We start from the raw sequence: 14,381 nt of genomic DNA, 5'->3' as shown, positions 1-14,381 counted from the left end.
GACATAATTTTGCGAGTTGCTATGAGCCGGCAGTTGCGAGCTCCACAACTGGCTAGCCTTTGAGCGAGATGTAAACAGCAAGCATAAGTGAGCTCACAACCGACTCAAAGTCAAATATTTCCTCATCACTCTTAAATACTAGTTTGTAGAGTTTCAGTAATATATAGTATGAATTTTAACCTCATACGAGATGTTCCAGGTCGGCCTAAGCGAACCTCCATCCAACACATGGTATAATATTATTCATCAACGAACGAGTTGTTATAGGTCGGCTTCACTACAAGGCAAAGGCCCTTTGTCGACAAAAATACCGACATTTTTTACACTAATTCTTTTTTTTAACGGGTACAAAGGTCGTTATTTATGTCGTTATAAGCATCGGAAAAGAACGGTCACTATAAAGAGTCGCTATATAGCGATGCTAATAAATGTCGCTATATAGTAACACTGGTAAACATCGCTATATAGCGAAACTGGTAAATGTCGCTATATAGCGACGATTAACAGAACTTAAACAGCATTAGTGGGGCTAAACAGGGCCACAGCAAGCCCTGTTTAGCCCCACTAATGTTTTTTTTTCGTAATTACAAAAAAAAGTTTTTTATTAAAAAAATTTCCCTTGCGAAAAGGGTGATACAAAATCGCTCAAATGAACCAATCGAGCAACAGAAGCATATACATGTCGAAGATATACAACATTGTTTGTTACAAAATTATCCTTTCGAAAAGGGTGATATAAAATCGCTCAAACGAGCCGATATATAAAAGGATATACATGGCAAAGTATCTACAAACTACTACTACTACTACTCATTTGAATCATCGTCCTCCTCCTCGTCCTCATCTTGTTGGCCTGATCCTTGGTCCTCATGAGCTGCACTTGATCCCCGGCCATCGTCGAAGCCGTATAAGCCTAATCCCTCATCATCACCACTCACCTCCGCTGATGGGACGTTCGAGCTTTGATTCTAAGAGTGAAACCATATTAATTGGAAATTAGATTGAAACTTAAAGAATAAAACAATTTAAAAAGTGAGATTACAAGTAGGAGTAGACTTATATTGTGCAAGTAACCACCTCAGCCCAATTGACCATCGCTCCCATTGCCTCTTACTCAATAAACCACGGCTTTGTTCCTATGCGAAATGTGCATTGCATATCTGCATCTGCAGAAAGGCGACCCATCGCAGCTTGCTATGGACCCAATTTATGAGAGTTAGATAAAGTGCATGTAATATGTAGTAAAACAAAATAGAACAATACATTAAATGAGAAGAAGTAGACTTACCACGATTGCCTCAAACGCCAACCCTCTGCCTGCACCAGAGTGCGAAGTACCTACGGCATCCAGCCGTCTCCTCGCAGACCTCCTCTGACCCTCGAACATTTTGGGATGGTCCCTATTCTGCTTCTTGAAAAATTTCCAATCAGCTTTGTTTGTCGAGCTGGGTTTAGCTCTCCCCTAGAAGTACGCAAGGTTGATCTACGATGCTTCAAGACCAAACCCATGCTCTCTCGCATGTAATTCTCATTGAACTCCAAATTTGGGGGGGTTAGGGTATTTTTCTTTTAATTCATCAATGACCGCCTGCTTCTTTTGGTCATCTTGATACCGCCAATCAGTAGCAATTCCGATCTTGAAGTGATGCGCATCAACCTCCTCATGGTGGCCATCACTGCTTTGCCCTTTTTATCTTCTATTATCTCTCCAGCAGTCGTGATTTGACAGGACAGGTCCTCAACTGGGTAAGGAGGACTCATGGTAGTGGCAGAGTTAGAGCGAGTGGTGTTTGTGCGAGCGCTTCCAGAGTGAGGAGTAGCAGTGGGAGTAGGAGAGGGCGAGGGACCTGACTGGTAGTGGGTCGCAGGACCAAGTGGAGACCTGTAAGGATGTGAGTGTGCTGACTCGTCTACATCTCCTGAGTCAGCACAACATATGCGACCCCTCCTACTCTTCCTTCCCTCATGATGGGCATGCCCAAGTGATGATCCCTCACTCGAAGGGGCACGAGGGGATGGCTGGGCAATAGGTCCAGCTGTCCGTGTAGGAGAGGGAATTGCTGAGGTCCTCTGGGATAGTAGAGAGAAGAATCTCGCTACATCCTCATTAGTCATTTGTGCCACAAACTCGTCGAGACTCCCGACAAAGCCATGGGCTACTAGCAAAGGAGTTCCCCGAGGGGTAGTCACAGTGCTACATCATAGGGGTAGGCCCCTGAGGTGTCGCTTGAGGGGAATCAAAATCCTCTGGATAACAGAGATCATGATGTCTCCTCCTACGAGAATTTCCATACTCGTCGGATGTGCGACGTGATCCCATGTCTAACGTAGACACAAACACGAAAACAAAAAACAAAAAATAAGAGAATACATTGAGAATACATTGACAAAGCATTAGAGAATACATTGAGAAATCATATGCTTATGCTTATGCATAAGCATATGAGCTTATACTCATGCATAAGCATAAGCATAGGCATAGGCATATGCTTATGGAAAGAAGAGAAAAAGAGATGAAAAATAGGAGAAGGAGAAGGAGAAGGAGAAGGAGAAAGAGAAGGAGAAGGACATGGATAGGTATAGGCATAGGCATAGGCATATGCTTATGAAAAGAAGAGAAAAAGAGAGAAAAAAAGAAGAGAAAGAAAGGAGAAGGATATGCATAGCCATAGGCATAGGCATGTGCTTATGAAAAGAAGAGAAAAAGAGAGGAAAAAATAAGAGAAAGAAAGGAGAAGGATATGCATAGGCATAGGCATAAGCATATGCTTATGAAAAGAAGAGAAAAAGTGAGGAAAAAAGAAGAGAAGGAAAGGAGAAGGAGAGAGAAAAAGGAGAAGAAGACATATGCTTATTCTTATGCATGAGCATACGAGCATAAAAGATAAAGAGAGAAAGCTTAAGCATAGGCAAATACCTATGCTTATGAAAAGAGATCGAAAAAGGGGAAAAAGGGGGAGAAAGAGAGAGAAAAAGAGGAGAAGGAGACATACACTCATGCATAACCATAAGCATAAGAGAAGGAAGAGGAAAAAAGAGCATAAGCATAAGAGGAAAGGAAGGAAATGATATGCTTATTCTTATGCATGAGCATAGGAGCATAAAAGAAAAAGAGAGAAAGCTTAAGCATATAATAAATATGCTTATGAAAAGAGATCCAAAGAGGGGAAAGAGGGGGAGAAAGAGAGAGGAAAAGAGAAGAAGGAGACATATGCTCATGCATAAGCATAAGCATAAGAGAAGGAAGAGGAAAAAAGAGCATAAGCATAAAAGGAAGGAAAGGATATGCTTATTCTTATGCATGAGCATATGAGCATAAAAGAAAAAGAGAGAAAGCGTAAGCATAGGCAAATATATATGCTTATGAAAAGAGATCGAAAGAGGGGAAAGAGGGGGAGAAAGAGAGGAAAAGAGGAAAAGAGGAGAAGGAGAAAGAGAAGGAGGCATTCATGCAACTAAAATTGTAATTGAGATTCTAAAATTCAAAAATGAAAAGCAATATATTGTTATTTTCTAATTGTGAAAAGAAAGGATATGCTTATTCTTATGCATGAGCATATGACATTCATGCATAAGAGAAAAGGAAAGAAAGGATATGCTTATTCTTATGCATGAGCATATGAGCTTATTCTTATGCTTATTCATGCATGAGCATATGAGCATATGAGCTTAAGCATAGGCAAATACATATGCTTATGAAAAGACATTGAGAGAGGGAAAAGAGAGAGGAAAAGAGATTGAAAGAGGGGATGAAAGACACAAAAAAGAAGAGGGAAAAAGAGCATAAACATAAGAGAAGGAAGAGAGAAAAAGAGATTGAAAGAGGGGAAAAAGAAGAGAAGGAAAGGAGAAAGAGGGGGAAAAGAGATTGAAAGAGGGGATAAAGAAGAGAAGGAAAGGAGGAAGAGGGGAAAAAGATATTGAAAGAGGGGATAAAGAAGAGGAAAAGGAAGAGAAGGAAGAGAGGAAGAGAGGGAAAGAAGAGGGAATAGGGGAATAGAGGAGAAGAGAGGGTTCCTATGCCCATCACTGCATCTAGCGCTTAAGGCACTAGCTGCGAGCCAATGCAAATAACAAAAATAACAAAAGGAAAAAAGAGGAAGGATTTTCTTACCTGGAATAGTCCCGCTCAGTGTTTTGTGGACTAGCCCTACAAAAGAGAGGAAACATATCATTTTTCAAATAACTAGTTAGAGGAAGGAGGAGTTTAGAGAAGCAACTTCTCAAAGGGATTGGATTAAGGATAGAAGCATAAGCCTATAAACAAGGAGAAAGAGGAGGAAGAGAAATACCAAAAAGACTAGAAGAGGTGAGTCTTCTTTCTTTCACAAAATCTCGTTTTTTCTCTTTAACCCTTGAAAATCAAGCATGAAAACTAGCAGATAGCCTTAGCAATACAAGGAGAAACATGCTTCAACACTCACAAAACGAAATCTCACAAAAAACAAACCTACATCGCTTAAAGAGACTCACCTTCTTGAAAAACTTCTTTTCACACAAGCAAAGAGGGAGAAGGGTGGAGAGCACAAGTGTTAGGAGAGGGGCTGAGTAGTGGTGAGGAGTAGAGAATAGAGAGGAGGAAAGCAAGGTCATCAAATATAAGGTGGGAGGAGAGATTTTTGCTTTTCTTACAATAGAGATGCTAAAGAAAGCGTCACGGCACAGGGTTTTGTGTTTATCTCCACAATGTCGCTATATAGTGATGCTGGTCAGTCGCTATATAGTGACGTTTATATTCAAAAACGTCACTATATAGCGACAGAATAGGGCAAAGCATCGCTATATAGAGACGGAATAGGGCAAAAAGTCGCTATATAGCGACGGTTCAAGGCAAAAAGAAGCTCATGGGTGGCTATTTTTTGGCTGTTAATAGATTTCCTTGCAACTCATGTTGTGATTTTGGAAGTGTGCAGATGGAAGGGACAAGTGGAAGCTCAGATGATGCGCCAACGCCCGGGAGCACAGAGTGGCTTACGAAGAGGTTGTATTTTCATTGCACTCATTGCAAGCAAGAAGTACGACATCAACGTCGTATTATCATGCGCCATTTGCGGATGTATGGGGAGGAGCCCGAACCAGTACCCACCATTGGTGTTGCATGTGGTGATGGATTATCGGTAAGTCAATGCTATTTCAGTTCGTGATTGATATTGGATACCATTATGACATGAAACCTTGATTGACAAGATCTTACACGAAATCTTGAAACAGGATGAGGAGGGTGATGAGGGTGTGCATATACCTTCACACTTTGAGCAAGACTGTAGTCTCCCGGATGATGACGAGGGTATGGTCGACATGATGGATTTTGTTTTTAGGGGCACTACATCACATGTACACGTGATGTCAGAGTCTGAGGTCAAAATGCGAGAGTTGCAATCAACACAGTTGTACGAGGGTGCTAGGATGTCTAAACTACATGCTTGTCTCTCAATCTTGAATCTGCAAGCAAAGTATGGGTGGTCGGATACAAGTGTCTCGGCCTTAATGAGTTTAGCTCTTGCATTAATTTGACTCATTATTTGGATTTTGTTTGTTTTGAGAGTCATCATGTATGTTTGAGAATCATCATTATTCGAAGCCTTTGTATCCCCACTTTTTCTCTCTTTTATCCCCACTTTTTCTCTTTTCACTTTCTCTCTTTTTCTCTGTTATCTCCTCTCTTTTCTCCTTTTTCTCCTCTCTTTTTCTCTCTTATCTCCTCTCTTTTGTCCTTTTTCTCCTCTCTTTTCCTCTCTTATCTCCTCTCTTTTTCTCTCTTATCTCCTCTCTTTTGTCCTTTTTTGACCCCTCCTCTTTCCTCCCACGTGAAGCTTCAATAGCCTACTATTGAGCAAACAAATACAGACTTTTGTCACTCTAATTCAAAGAATGCAGGAGTCTATCAATGTTTGCTCAATGTCAGGTTGTAAGATTCTAAGCTTACTCAATATCTTACAGGGATTCTAAGCTGTAGGATTAGTGTACCAAATCATCATTATTCAAAGCCTATGTATGTTTGAATTGTGATAGGTTGCTCCAAAAGATGTTGCCTACACCAAATACCATGCCCGCATCAAGAGATGAAGCGAAAAAGATGCTAACAACGGTGGGTATGGATTATGATACCATCCATGCTTGCCGTAATGATTGTATTCTCTTTCGTCATGAGCATGGAGATTTGGATATTTGTCCAAAGTGTGGGGAACAACAATATAGAGATGACTTGCAGGGTGAGTAGATATCGGTAAACGTCTTGAGACACTTTCCAATCATTGCAAGAATACAGGACATGTTCCGATGCAAATCCATAGCAGAGTTGATGACATGGCATGCATCTCATCGGTCCACTATTCAAAGAGGGTTAGTATAAAGAAACAACCTCCTAATAAACTACATATATAATATAATTTGAGATCGATACTTACAAATCGGGCCTCCCATGATTCAACACCCCCTGCTCCAAAATGCACGCTTCCATATTGCTCCATTTGGATCCTTCGTGCCTCCACGTGCTGCAGACTGGGGTTCACCTTCACTGCCTTCATTGCTTTCTTCCACTCATGCTTGTGAGCAGTATGGGGCTGGCCCCTTGGTGGTTGACCTCGCTCGAGCCTGGAAATCTCGGCTAGTGCCTGCCTCTTAAGAGAATATCTTTTATTACCAAGTATCATAACAATCTTTGAATTGGCCCATTTATCTATGAGCTGAACATTGGGGGGATTGGGATACCTAGAGCAAACAGCAGTGAGGGTCTCATCAGCCAACTTTTTTTTATGGTCCTTGTAGTGAATAAAGAAATCTCTATAGTTGTTAGCTAATTATAGAGTGCATGAAGGACATGATGTCCTTCCCCCATTCATCCATCAAGATGCCTCCTGTCTGAGTGATGTTATAGAAGATTGTACCATCACCCTCTGGCATGCCTGCATCATCTAAATCAGCCCCATCCCCACCACTACCCCCCCCAAAGCATTGTGCCATGCATCCCCTACCACTCTCCCTGCTACTACACCTGCTACCCTATCGTGTCAAGCTAGTATGCTGGCCACTCGTAGCTAGAGAAGCAACTCTCGACTACAGAGGAGTACGCTGGCCGTAGCTGGAGAAGCGACTCTCCATGGCACGGGAGTACGCCGACGGCTCTACAAGGCTGAAGGACCTCCTGACCACATGGGGGGAGAAGGGGCTCAGCTCTGTAGTTGGCTGGGCTGTCTTGACTCTGCTGGGGTAATCTCAGCTGGTGTGGGATTGGGGTGGTTTGGAGTCTATACTGCCGACTCCATGGGGGTGTTTGTAGTACCTGTCATGTATGTGTATAACTCCATAGGAGTGGGAGGGTGCCCCAAAAGGTTATATAACTCTCGAAAGATGGCATCCCGAAGATCAGGTGAGGTTGAAGAGCTTCCTGGCCACATGATGAACTGAAGAAAAGAAAAGAAGAAGATTACCATCAAGCATGCCCTTGTCACGAGATGCAAAAGAAAAAATAGAGTGACATCCTGACATTGAGCAGGCATTTACAAACTCCTGCATTCTTTAAATAAGTGTAATAGAAGTTTGTATGTGCTTGCTCAATGTCAAGCTATTGAAGCTTCACATGGAGAAAAAGAGAGAAGGAAAGAGAGGAAAAAAGAGGAAAAGAAAGGAGAAAAAAGAAAGGAGATAAGAGATAAAAAGAGAGGAGAAAAGAGAAGGAAAGAGAGGAGAAAGGAGAGGAAAAGAGAGGAGAAAAAGAGAGAAAAAGTGGGGATAAAAGACAGAAAAAGAGAGAAGGAAAGAGAGGAGAAAAGATAGGAAAATAGAGGAAGAGAGAGAAGAAAAAAAGAGAGAAAAATAGAGGAGATAAGAGAGGAAAATTACCACAAAAAGAGAAGGAAAGAGAGGATAAAAGAGAGAAGGAAAAAGAGAGAAAAGGCGAGGATCAAAGAGAGAAGGAAAGAGAGGAGGGAAAGAGAGAAAAAGAGAGAAGGAAAGAGATGAGAAAAGAGACGAAAAGAGAAGGAAAGAGAGGAGATAAGAGAGAAAAAGAGAGACGAAAAGAGAAGGAAAGAGAGGATAAAAGAGAGGAAAATAGAGAGAAGGAAAGAGATGATAAAAGAGAGGAAAAGAGAGGAAAAGAGGAGAAAAAAGAAAGGAGATAAGAGAGAAAAAGAGAGGAGAAAAGAGAATCAAAGAGAGGAGAAAGGAGAGAAATAGAGAACATAATCCCTTATTTCCTCATGAATGCAATCCCTTTCTTCAATCATGCTTTCCCTTTCCATCATTCATGCAATCCCTTTCTTCAATCATGCAATCCCTTTCCATCATTCAGGCAATCCCTTTCTTCATTCATGCAATCACTTATTTCCATCATTCAATATGCAATCCTTTTCTTGGAAATGGAAGTGGAAGGGGAAGGGGAAGGGGAAGGGAAAGAGAAGAAAAAGGAACACTACAAGGCATAGGGCCTTTTTCGATGAAAATACCGACGTTTTTTACACTAAATTTTTTTTTACGAGCACAAAGGTCGTTATTTATGTCGTTATAAGCATCGAAAAAGAATGGTCGCTATATAGCGACGCTAATAAATATCGCTATATAGCGACATTGGTAAACATTGCTATATAGTGACACTAGTAAACGTCGCTATATAGCGATGATTTACAGAACTTTAAAAAAAGCATTAGTGGGGCTGAACAAGGCCACAACAAGCCCTGTTTAGCCCCACTAATGTTTTTTTTTAGTAATTATAAAAAAAAAGTTTTTTATTGCAAAATTTCCCTTGTGAAAAGGGTGATGCAAATTTGCTCAAATGAACCGATCGAGCAATAGAAGCATGTACATGTCGAAGATATACAACATTGTTTGCTACAAAATTACCCTTTCGAAAAGGGTGATACAAAATCGCTCAAACGAGCCGATATATAAAAGGATATACATGGCGAAGTATTTGCGAACTACTACTACTACTACTACTCATTCAAATCATCGTCATCCTCCTCGTCCTCGTCTTGCTAGCCTGATCCTTGGCCCTCGTGAGTTGCGCCTGATTCCTAGCCCTCTGATCCCTGGCCCTCGTCATCGCTCACCTCCGGTGATGGGATGCTCGAGCTTTGACTCTAAGAGTGAAACCATATTAATTAGAAATAAAATTGAAACTTAAAGACTAAAACAATTTAAAAAGTGAGATTAGAAGTAGGAGTAGACTTATACCATGCGAGCAACCACCTCAGCCCAATCAGCCGTCACTCCCATTGCCTCCTGCTTAATAAACCGCTTATGAAAAGAAGAGAAAAAGTGAGGAAAAAGGAGGAGAAGGAGAAGGAGAAGGAGAAGGAGAGAGGAAAAGAGGAGAAGGAGACATATGCTTATTCTTATGCATGAGCATATGAGCATAAAAGAAAAGTTTCTTACCTCTTGACGTAATTAAGTAATTATTTGTGGCAATATACGCTATAAAATAGATGCATCTTCATTGTTTTAATGATGCTCTTTTGCAGTACAAAAAGTACACTGCATTATGGTCATATGGATGACATTTTCACGTGGAACACATCGATTCAAAGAGAGTCACGTATGATTGTGGAGTCATGGCTAACTTCACACAAGATAGCCGAGCAAGTGCTTCGGATACCAATCTTCTCTTCTCACAATTGGATTATTATGGAACCATACTCGAAATCTATGAAGTTGATTTTAGATGATTTAGTATTTTGGTTCTTGATTTAGAACTATTTACAACGGTCCCCATGCGATAGTGAGAAAAGACAGTAGCGGTTTCTTTGCAATAGACTCCACCAAACTTTGGACCGATGAAAGTGATACTTTTGTTCTTCCCGAGCACTGTGAGCAGGTGCATACTAATGATTTAATTAATCGAAGCTTTCGTTGTTAAAGATCCATTGATACATGTACTTAAGCATAATTTCATATATATAATTGATGGCATTTGGCACCCATCTTTAATATAGGTGGCTTTTCATCCAGATCGTTCTTATCCAAGATGGTGGTACGTGATCCAAGTTTGCACCACAAAGTAAGCAAATTTTTGAAGATAGAGATGTGGATATGGAGATGCCAGATCCAATTGATCCAGATGAATCTAGCTAAGAAGACGAAGATCACAATATGAGCCAAGAGGAAGATGCGCATAATGACATCGTACGGGAGGAAGATGGAGATCACGATATTGAGGAAGAAGACGATGATCATCAAGAATCACCACACTTTATTAAAGAAGATGATCAAGTACTCTTAGGTGAATGTTCGATGCTAGAGTATGATGATGATATAGGAGATCAAATCGGTCTAGAGTTAGAGATAGACTTGTTTGGCACGTTAGACTTAGCTCAAGATGAAACCATTGATGTAAATGTTCTTCATTGATTTTTTTCATCTCAAACTTGGACATGAATATATGAGCTTCAAAGGCTTGATGTACATCCTCTCGTACTCTTATTCTCTCAAAAGATCAAACATGTATGAAAATTTTAAAAAAATTTGTCATTGGAAAAAACTATCTTTTAAGGTCGCTATGGAAAAAAAAACTCTATGTAAAATGTCGCTATGGAAAACTATCTCAGTGTCGCTATATAACGACCATTACCAATCTGATTAAAGTCGCTATATAGCGACTTTAGCAAACATCGCTATATAGCGACGTTTTACTAAAGTCGCTATATAGCGACCATTAATGAAGCCCGCTTCCTATATCGATGATTAGCGCCCCGCGCATGCTAAACATCGATACTTAAGCATCGTAATAGGATCCGTGTGTAGTAATGGAAGGGGAAAGGGAAGAACATAAGACTATCGGAGCACGTCTATAGACGTGCCTAACAGCACGTCTATAGGTGCAGCTGTCTGTTTTCCCAAAAGACAAACCCATCTATAGATGCACTCCGATAGATGCCTTTTTCTCAAAGAAATTGAAAAGGACATGTGACCAACCCCAAAAAGAACAACACTAGTACCAAAAACATCCGTTCCTTGCATACGACAAAGGACAAACCCAAAGAGATTAAGTTGCAAAGAACATCAACCATCAAGAGACTTACCTTGGATAGAGGTATGAAAGCTTCTTGTCCTTCTTCAAAGCTGCTTCTCTTTCTTCTCTTCCTTGTTCACCCTCTTCTCTTGTGTGCTTGGGGATGATTATGTAAGCCTGGAGATGAGTGTGGGTGCTTGGAGATAAGTGTGGATGCCCGGAGCTGTGTCTGTTAATAGGAAAGCAAGTCGCGCGACATTAAAAGTATGTGAAGAAAAACAAGCGCACTAAAAGTATGTTCAAAAATCAGCTCACATTCTGTGTGTCTATTTATGTGTCTACTTGCGCGTTGAAATGTGCACCAAGTTTCTAGGCCATTTGCCAAAATTTTGATTAAGATGCAAGAATTCTGGGAAATGATGGTGTTTTTCCCATAAGCCCTAAACTTTTTTATGTTAGATCTGAGGCTCACCATACAAATACTTCTTTTCTTGATCCATATGGCATTGCAGTTGGAAATCTTGAACTTGCTCTCAAAGGAAGCGAGAAGTGTTGGCTCCATAATATTCATGCTATAGATACATGGGGCACTGTGGACCTATCTAGATGTTAGAATGCAAGTGTGATCTCTTCAATGTAACAAATGGTCTCTATAGTGCCCCTTAATATATTGTTATATTAGATCCAATGCATTAGTTGTTGTTATCATAAACCAATGCCAGCTAAAGAATGGCTATGTTGGAAAACATAGGACTCATTACCTACATTACATGCATCCCTACATAGATTATGATTTTAGCCAGTGAAAGTCTACATTATTTGATGTTACTTATGCGAAAGAATTCTCCAAGGGGCACTTAGAAGGTTATTCATTGGCATTGTATGATTTTAAAGAGTGTTATATTTTTACAAGATGTAAGAATACTTTGAGTGTATTAAATGCATTTTGATCTTTGTGCATGTTTTTGTAGAACCTTTAATTTTTAATTATATGGTCTACCTCCTTACAATGGGTAGAATATTCTTTATATTATTTGAAAGATTTGGATTATTCCATAGCAAAATGTGGAGGCACCAAACAACGCGAAATTGATTGTTGGGTATACAACTCCCTTTTTGCATTGTGCCAGCCTCGATGCACATGCCCCTGTGGTGTGTCATTTGTGTGCCTATCCATACCATCTATTGCAATTTGCACCTCGAGTTGCAATTAAAGGCTCTCCAATAGAAGCAAATTATGTCACAGAGAGCATTCCCCTTGATCATGATAGTCGTCATTCCCAACCTTGATCACAAGAAAGAGAGAGAGAGAGAGAGAGAGAGAGAGGATCGCAACCTTGAGATTTTACATCGAAGATGGGTCATGCTACTCGTACTAGAGTCATAAGCGGCTTCTTTATGAACAAAGCTTCTGCTACAAACGCAATAGAAGGAACATGTCAATAATCTGAAGTCTTAGCCTCCATCATGGCTTCAAATGGTCTTTTCTCGATACATGAAAGTCTGAATTAGTTGGAGTAGAATTTCTCGATTGAGAACTTTGCATGGGATGGAGTAGGCGGCAATATTTGCGTACATGGCCAAATATATTGCCATTAAAAGATCTTGGTCGGCCTTGTGAACTTTTAAGCCATGACCAACATGTGATGTTTGCTAAGCAGAGAGGTGAACCGTCAAACTTGCTACATGTATGTTTGGTTGAACAAGTTTACACAAGTGTTTCCAATACTACCGATGTAATATTTTGGGACAGAGAACCTCGATCCGTTCCTTTAAACTCCATAAAACCCGAGCATCTCCACCAATTACGTAACGGACGTAGAGACAGTGTCAATACAAAGAACAACGTAGCATAGAGAAAGATAGCAAAGGACGAAGAGCACGGGCAAGAAAGGATGCACAGAAGAGCGGCCTCAACAAGAGCTGCCCTTCCCCCAAAAGCCTCGAGTGGTTGTTATTTTGGTTAAGTTACTCGGAATGGTTGTTCGTTTTGTCCGTTAATGGCACACGCTATGGCACGCGAGACGTAAAACCAACCACCTTGCAAGCAAAGTAGACAGTCAACGAGAACGCTTGGAACATTGGATGCAAAAGAAGAAGAATGAATATAGAACAATAAATTATAACGCGTTGTGAGTCCAAATAGTTTTAGGGTATGAAAGAACGTTGATCAATCAATGAAATGTGATGAAAATAAACAAAGAATAGGCCGGATCACTGTATACAACGTTTTGTTGGACTAGAGAGTGGTGCTGACTCCGGCGATCAAGCCCTTGACCACGTTCTCGCTGATGCCAAATGCGGTCTCCAGCACTTGCTCAGGAAGCGGAGGCTCGGCTGCGAAGAGAGCCTTGGCTACCTGAGAGGCCCCAGGATTCTGGCTGTTCAGAGCGGCTATGGCAACCGCCGGTTGATCGCCCACGTTGAGCTGGAAGTGGACGAGGCCGCGGGGGAAAACAAAGAGGTCGCCGGCGTAGAGGGTCTGCTGGAAGAGAGTGTTGGTGGTGGTAACGAAGCCGACGACGAGCTGGCCCTGGGCGACGAAGAGGACCTCGGAAGCGCGGGGGTGGACATGGGGTGGGTTGAGGCCACCTTTGGGAGCGAAGTCGATGCGAGCCACGGAGAGCCCTGGGTGTTCAGGGCGGGGAAGGTGAGGGCAGAAGCGAGCTGGACGGCGGAGCCAAGGTGGTTGGAGGTGTTGCCGGGGTTGCGGAGGAAGGGGGACCGGAAGTCTGCTGCGGTGACTTGGACGGGGTTCTTGCAAAGCAGACAGTTGAGGGCGATATTGGAGTTCTGGCCGGCAGGGAGCGCCACACAGAAGTCCTGGAGGGGGTCAGAATCAGAAGCCATGGAGGGTGCAATTAAGCAACAAAACAAGACCAGCAATATTGCGCAGGAGGAGGAGGCCATGGCGATGAAGGATCAGCTGTGCTGAGGTAGAGTCGGAGAAGAAATGGAAGCAGAATGAGGCTTTTATGAGCAGCGCTTCATAAACGAAATGGAGGAGAAGAAAGGGAAGCAGGATATGAGGTTTGCGAGGAGCGGGGAGGCTTTTATGAGCAGCTTCAACATCCAAATGGAGTCCAAGGGAGGACTGAGCGAAAATAAAATATTATGCTGAGGCTCATGCCAACTTTGCCAAGTCTCGTTCTGCCGGCCTTGCTCCTTACTCTTGTGGACGCAACTGTGGGCCAACGAATGTTCACTGCACGGGATGGTCAACCATGAAATATGACTTGTTCAATTAAGGGTTTAAATCATAAGTTGAACTTTATTCTCAAGGTAATATAAAAATAGAGCGTAGTTAAAAGTGGTAGAATGTAGATATCTTTACAAGGTGCCTTTAGGTATTATTTAATATCTAGTAAAATAATATTATTCTATATAATATTATAGTGGGGAGTCGTCTACCATCTTTAACCTATTAACCACA

General features: G+C 41.5%; 1 pseudogene; it reads right to left on the bottom strand.

Moving 5' to 3' along the window:
• Positions 1-13,187: 13,187 nt before the first annotated feature.
• LOC147879612 (germin-like protein 1-1 pseudogene) lies at positions 13,188-13,858 on the bottom strand (annotated as a pseudogene).
• Between the last annotated feature and the right edge of the window lie 523 nt (positions 13,859-14,381).

This window comes from Dipteris shenzhenensis, chromosome 33, assembly GCF_047967505.1.
Source record: "Dipteris shenzhenensis isolate YYH24624 ecotype China chromosome 33, Dip_SZ_1.0, whole genome shotgun sequence".
Taxonomy (NCBI): domain Eukaryota; kingdom Viridiplantae; phylum Streptophyta; class Polypodiopsida; order Gleicheniales; family Dipteridaceae; genus Dipteris; species Dipteris shenzhenensis.
The sequence above is the reverse complement of the archived record's forward strand: the minus strand, read 5'-3'. Positions and strand labels throughout refer to the sequence as shown.